Here is a 6,905-nt window from a genome sequence, read left to right on the forward strand (position 1 = left end):
CACTAGCAACCTCCCCAAGCCACGTAGGCATCCAGCGTGGCAATCTGACGTGGCACAAGATTCAGCCCGGTCCAATTCGGTTTTCTACATGGGCCTAGCCCATTAATTCAGCCTATTAGTGTTTTTTTCTCATATTAATTTTGGCTAGGTAGATGGGCCAAGCCCAACAATTAAGCCTTCTCATTTTTGGGCCGTGGCCTTTTCCGCTAGAAAGTTTTAGTTTTTTTTAATATAAAAAAGGTCCACTAGTCAAATGGGTCCCAGATGTCAGGTTCAGGTATGTGGGTCCCAGCTAGCAAGTTCATATTCTTCATATTTCAATTTAACAGTAAATAAATAACCAGTATTTAAATTGGCACAAAAAAAACACACACACATAATACTCCAAATATTATCAGCCAGATTCAGTACAGAGCTCCTATTGTACAAATAACATATACTTTACAAGCTCTACACATAATAAGCTCTAACATATACAAGCTCTACAAGCTCTACACGTGATATGGTGCCCTGGTGTTAACCCTGTAGCTCTACAAGTGTCTTCAATCTTCTTCAACATGGAGCTCCTTCGGTAGCAAGCACAAACTGGGCACCTGCATCATCACAGGAAGGCAATTTTAGATCATAAAAACGAATGTTCCAAGCACAGTTTAGACAAAAGAACCAAGTAAATTTGCCCTCAATCATACAAACAAAGTTTAGAGAAAACTAAACATGAACAAGCACTTATTATGCAGGACACATATGTACACATCTCAGGAAAAGCTCGAAAAGAGCAAGGTGTCAGAGCATGATGTTATTGAAAGCATGATTTACAAGTTTGTCTCTGAGACATACGATAGGTGCTTTTCATAGAAGACAGAATAAGTAAAACTATTCATGTTTGCCAACCCAGACTCTAAACGAGACTCTAACCAAGACCGTCCAGAAGTGACCCGAAGAGCGACCCAATATAGTGACTGCTACAGTTCATATTTTGATAGTAAAACTGATGTGTAATCATATAGATAATAAAATACATGGCACAATATCAGTACATCTCCAAAAAGCCAATAAATCTCATAGTACCACAAGGACATGCACCTACAGTACATCCTGCATTGCAGGTTCACATCAACAGCTCATAGCAAGGCTATCAGTTCAACAACACTAATACCACCTCAAGCATCAGCAGTTTAAGAAGAATGAGCACCAAAACAAAAGGGCAGTAGATACCTCTTCAAACTTTTTTTCAAAAATCAGCTCATCCACTTGACCGCTCCAGATATCGTCCATGTGTATTGCTCAGGAAATTATAAATTCTGGTATAGCACACAAGAAAATATCAGAGTAGAAAAGTGGCATAGAAACTACCAAAAAATTCTCATGCTTACTGTTATTGCAAGAAGGCATCGATCAGACTTTGAAGCTAATAATAATTAACATGTACTTATCACTTGTTGGAGTTGGTTCTCTTCAATTAATCAATAGCAGCATGAGCAGAAGCATTAAATCAGCAGCACAAGTGCATACTTATTCAAGCTAGTAGCAGCCCAGCAGGCTAGCAGCAAAAGCATTCAAACAACTAGAGAAGCACAGTACAGCAGCACAAGCATTCAAAGAGCAGCAAGCCAGCAAGCACCATCCATCAGACCGGTAGCTTAATGGAAGAAAAATCTGAAGAATAAAAGATGTATAGGTTGAGGAAAGATGAGAGGATGCTGGGTTGCTTGCGAAGCTATGACTGCGAGGCTAGCAGGCTTGGGCTGTCACATGTCATATCTTATAAACTTAGGCATGTTTATGGTAGATGAACTGCAGCTGCTAGGAATAGTAAAGCAAAGATGTACTGCCACTAATCAGCAAAAACATAACATTTTCTCAAAGTTAATTATAGCACATGGATAAAGATGGAAACAAAAAATATTTCTAATCTTGGAACCCAACATAGCAAATCAAAACGAGAGAGGGGCAGAGGTGGCGTGGAGGAGAAAGGACCTTGAGCTGCTGCTCCTCTCCATGGCTGTGTGTCACCCTCCATCTCCTTCCCTGCATCCAGTGAGTTGAGTTCTTCTGCAGAGCACCAAAAAATCATAGCAAACAAAGAGGCGTGGGGAACATCACAAATACATATGTTAGGAAGGGCGTACTGGTGCAATGCTAGCAACTTTGCCTTATTCAAACTTTGATTCAACTCTGAACACATACATTTGACAAGAAAGCTTTGACAGAAAAGACACATTGGAGCAGCAGAGCATCCTTCACACTGTAATGCTAGCAAATGTCCAATTTTCCTTTTGTTTGGTGGTTTATTAATCATCGCGACCATGCTAGCGATCAAGTAGAAGATTAGTTGTGGAGCATGCGTGTATTATTAGCAACGAAAGCAAGGGTCTACACTAGTGAAAGAATAGACAGCAACAGAAACTTTTAGAATCGGAGGAGAATCAGAACGAACTGCTGCGTACCTTCTTCAGGTAACGATTCTCGGCGTCGGTCCTCGGGCTCAAGAGCTCCTTCCTGTCAATTATCTGCGCACAAAGGTTCACACTCGTGGTATCACTTACAGTTTTAAGAACTGAGAAAGCTAACAGCTAAGAAAGCACAACCATGTAAGCTGCAGTTTGAGAGCTAAAGAAAAAACATGTGGCTGTACTGAAGAAAAAGAAAGGTGCTCAAGTTCATGAAAGGTGCTCAACCATGTAAGCTAGCAAAATTTAAAAATGTGACACGCATGGGTTGATAAAATCCTAACACAGCAAGGGTAGTTCTTAAAAATGTTTTGTATCACATACTAGGAGCCTGTGGCTTTCTTGGCGCTGGTACTTGTTAATTAAGACATGAAAAGCAAAGTGCATTTCACTGGATCAGAGTACACTCGCAAAAAGACAGCGGCATGTCAAGTCATGGTGGAATAGGAAACCAAACTTTTTATTACAGTCCACATAAGAGTGAGGTTGCAGGCAGGCTAATTCTCGGCACACCATCAAACATGAAAAGTTAAAAATATTCATCTAAATAACACGGAGTCAAACATTCCCCTCATTTTCTTCATCAGTATGCAGACAACACGAAAGATAACTTATTCTGCTGGGGCTGAATGAAGACTCAAAACTGAATAAACAATGGCATATATGTTCTGCTAATTGAAAAATACAGTCAACCGAAGCTGAACTTGAAGGCCAGTGCAATGTTTGACGCTGTAGATTAAGCTCAATTTATTAATGTAAACATACATTGATGTGAGTTGTGAATGTGGTATCAGAGATCATTACGGTGGACAGTGTAGAATTGAAATCACTAAATGAGACAAACAACTCTGAAACCCCCGTCGTGGGCAAACAATCCACTCTGCAACCCAAGAATCTACCGCGAGATCGCATCTTGGATGAGCAAGAATCGAACCGAAGCAAGCGGGCCAGGTTCCAAACTTTCTCGGACCAGAGCGTCGAGGGGGGAGGAGGGGCGGACGACGGACCTACGGTTCTGGATGGTGTTGCAGGTGATGTCCTGGAGGTGGACGATGGCGCCTTGGCGGAGGGCGCTGGTCTTGACGAGGTGGTTGTGGTTGGTGGAGAGTGTGGACTGCTGGGAGTGGACGCCGCCGGAGAGCAGCATGCGGTAGCGCTCCGACTGGTGGCCGACGTGGTTCTTGGTGGTGACGGTGCGCAGGTCCACCACCTGCAGCACCGGCTGGATGGTCCCCGGCCCGTCCGGCAGCTCCCATATCTCCCTCACCGCCCCCGCTGTCAGCCACGGCGGCCCCTCCATCCCCTCGCCGGCGAGGACGGACCGGATTGGATTGGGTTTGGACAGAGCAACACGGAGAGGGAGATGGTGTCCTGCAGTAGAGAGAGAGAAGCATGAGCGTCACGAACAGAGGAACAGGAGCCCCAAAACAAATCGGGTCAAACCACACACACACACACACAGAGAGAGAGAGAGGAGACCTTGTTGACGAGCTCCATGGCATCGGAACATCCGAGCCGCAGCGAACTCTCTCCTCGCACGGAAGAACCCGCACGGTCGCGTCGTAGCCGCCCTCTCTTCTTCTCCTGGCGCGCGAGCGATTGGGGGGCGGGAGCAGACGACCTCGAGCACCCTATCGCGTGTGGACGGTGCGAGATTGGATCTGGTAGCGCCGGGGCGAATCTGGCGGCCGCCTGACGTGCTACTCGATCTGGGAGGGAGAGGAGGAGGGTGAAGGGTTTCGCGGTGACGGTGGGGGATAGGGCGGAGCGGGGGAGCGAAGTCGCCAGTGGCGGTGGGTGGGGGCGGCGGCGAGGCGAGGGAGAGACAAGGAGGGAATCGAGCGAGGAAGATAGAGAGTGCGGGTGGGAGACGGGAGGGAGTGCGGGTGTCGAGAGGTGGGAGGGAGACGGCGGTTGGAGGGATCGAGGGGAGCGTCATCGATGGCGGTGGCGAGGAGATGGGGGGAGGAGGGGTGCGATGGGAGGAGGGGATCGATGGGATCTAGGTAGGGTTTGGGTAGGTGGATGCGGGTGGGGTTTTGTTTTTCATTTTCTTTTTTTCTCTGTACATAAATGGATGGATGGATGTGGTATGGAGAGATGGATGGATGGATGGGCGCCATGTCATCAATCCGTGTGACAACGAATTCCACCAATGGGAATAGAGCATATATAATTGTGTTTTTTTGTTTTTCTTCTACTTTTTCACATGAAAAAAATCAAATATTGATCTCATATTGTGCACAAGAGTGCATCTTCAAATGCCAAACAATGTTGCCTAAAAAAGTTTTCATTTTCTTTAGACGAAAACTCAATTTTCCATTTTTTGAGTGCCCAAAATGGGTTTAATTGTGAAGGGCCTACCAAATATTTGTTGCAAAATTGGACCAAATCATTTTTCTAAAATATTAGGTCATATTTAATGCACAATTGACCAAGTGGTTGGGCGTCAAAAACTTTTATCCACCTCTCATGAAAAAGACAAATTCCCGCCGATTCAGCAGGAAGCGGGTCAAATTTGAACTGTAGCTACCTTGTTGTTTGCTCTTTATTTTTTCCAAAAATCATTTCTAGGTACATAAGTATCTATTTAATCAGAGAAACACCAAAAAAATTCCAAGATTCAACCACTTGCTAGGGCCGGTCATGCCCGTCGTTTAGACCGCATTTTGAAACGGGCATAAAAAATTCAAAAAAATTCAAAAAATTGGGAAACCATCGCATTGTGTCATTATATGTGACCAGGTTTCCAGGAAAAATAATAAACTTGTAATACGACAATTATTTTAAAAAAGTGTTCTCTGAAATGAGCTATCACGCGTGAAGATTCAGGGTTTTCAAGCCAAATGATCAATCTTATGGCCACATTCATGGCATAGTTTGTTCAAATGATCTCATATTGTGCACAAGGGTGCATCTTGGAATTCCAAACAATGTTGCCTAAGGGAGTTTTCATTTTCTGTGCACGGAAAATTCATTTTCCATTTTCCGAGTGCCCGAAATGAGTTTTTTTTGTGAAGGACCTACCATATATTTGTTGCAAAATTGGACCAAATCAATTTTCTAAAATACTAGGCCATGTTTAATGCACAATTGGCCAAATGGTTGGGTGTCAAAAGTTTTGATCCACCTCTGGTGAAAAAGACAAATTCCGCCGATTCTGCTGGAAGCGGGTCAAATTTGAACTGCAGCTGCCTCATAGTTTGCTCTTTATTTTTTACAAAAATCATTTCTAGGTAAATAAGTATCTATTTAATCATAGAAACACCAATAAAATTCCAAGATTCAACCACCAGCTAGGAACGGTCATTCCCGCCGTTTTGACCGCATTTTGAAACGGGCATAAAAATTCAAAAAAAAAATCAAAAAATTGTGAAACCTTCGCATTGTGTCATTATATGTGGCCAAGTTCCTAGAAAAAATAATAAACTTGTAATACGTCAATTATTTTAAAAAAGTGTTCTCAGAAACGAGCTATCACGTGTGGAGATCAATGGCTTTCAAGCCAAATGATCAATCTTATGGCCACATCCATGGCATAGTTTGTTCAAATGATCTCATATTGTGCACAAGGGTGCATCTTGGAATGGCAAACAATGTTGTCTAAGGAAGTTATCACTTTCTTTGGACGAAAAAACCATTTTCCCTTTTTTGAGTGCCCAAAAGGAGGTTTTTTTTGTGAAGGACCTACCAAATAATTGTTGCAAAATTGGACCAAATCATTTTTATAAAATACTAGGCCATATTTAATGCACAATTGACCAAATGGTTGGGTGTCAAAAGTTTTGATCCACCTCTCATTAAAAAGACAAATTTCCGTCGATTCAGTTGGAAGCGGGTCAAATTTGAACTGTAGCTACCTTGTAGTTTGCTCTTTATTTTTTTAAAAATCATTTCTAGGTACATAAGTATCTATTTAATCATAGAAACACCAAAAAAATTCCAAGATTCAACCACTAGCTAGGAACGGTCATTCCCGCCATTTTGACCGCATTTTGAAACGGGCATAAAAAATTCAAAAAAAAATCGAAAAAATTGGGAAACCTTCGCATTGTGTTATTATATGTGGCCAAGTTCCTAGGAAAAATGATAAACTTGTAATACGGCAATTATTTTAAAAAAGTGTTCTCAGAAACGAGCTATCACGTGTGGAGATCAATGACTTTCAAGCCAAATGATCAATTTTATGGCCACATCCATGGCATAGTTTGTTCAAATGATCTCATATTATGCACAAGGGTGCATATTGGAATGGCAAACAATGTTGCCTAAGGAAGTATTCATTTTCGTTGGACGAAAAAACCATTTTCCATTTTTCGAGTGCCCGAAAGGAGGTTTTTTTGTGAAGGAAATACCAAATAATTGTTGCAAAATTGGACCAAATCATTTTTATAAAATACTAGGCCATATTTAATGCACAATTGACAAAATGGTTGGGTGTAAAAATTTTTGATC

General features: G+C 42.4%; 1 long non-coding RNA gene across 1 annotated transcript; it reads right to left on the reverse strand.

Annotated features, from left to right (window-relative positions):
* Positions 1–370: 370 nt before the first annotated feature.
* Positions 371–1,630, reverse strand: LOC147981616 (uncharacterized). Its single transcript, XR_015599932.1, has 2 exons — positions 1,216–1,630; positions 371–593 (listed from the first exon to the last, which is right to left on the reverse strand). It is a non-coding gene; the product is annotated as an uncharacterized LOC147981616 (long non-coding RNA).
* Positions 1,631–6,905: the final 5,275 nt, after the last annotated feature.

This window comes from Triticum urartu, chromosome 3A, assembly GCF_056163025.1.
Source record: "Triticum urartu cultivar PI428250 chromosome 3A, HENAU_Tu73, whole genome shotgun sequence".
In the NCBI taxonomy this organism is placed as follows: Eukaryota; Viridiplantae; Streptophyta; class Magnoliopsida; order Poales; family Poaceae; genus Triticum; species Triticum urartu.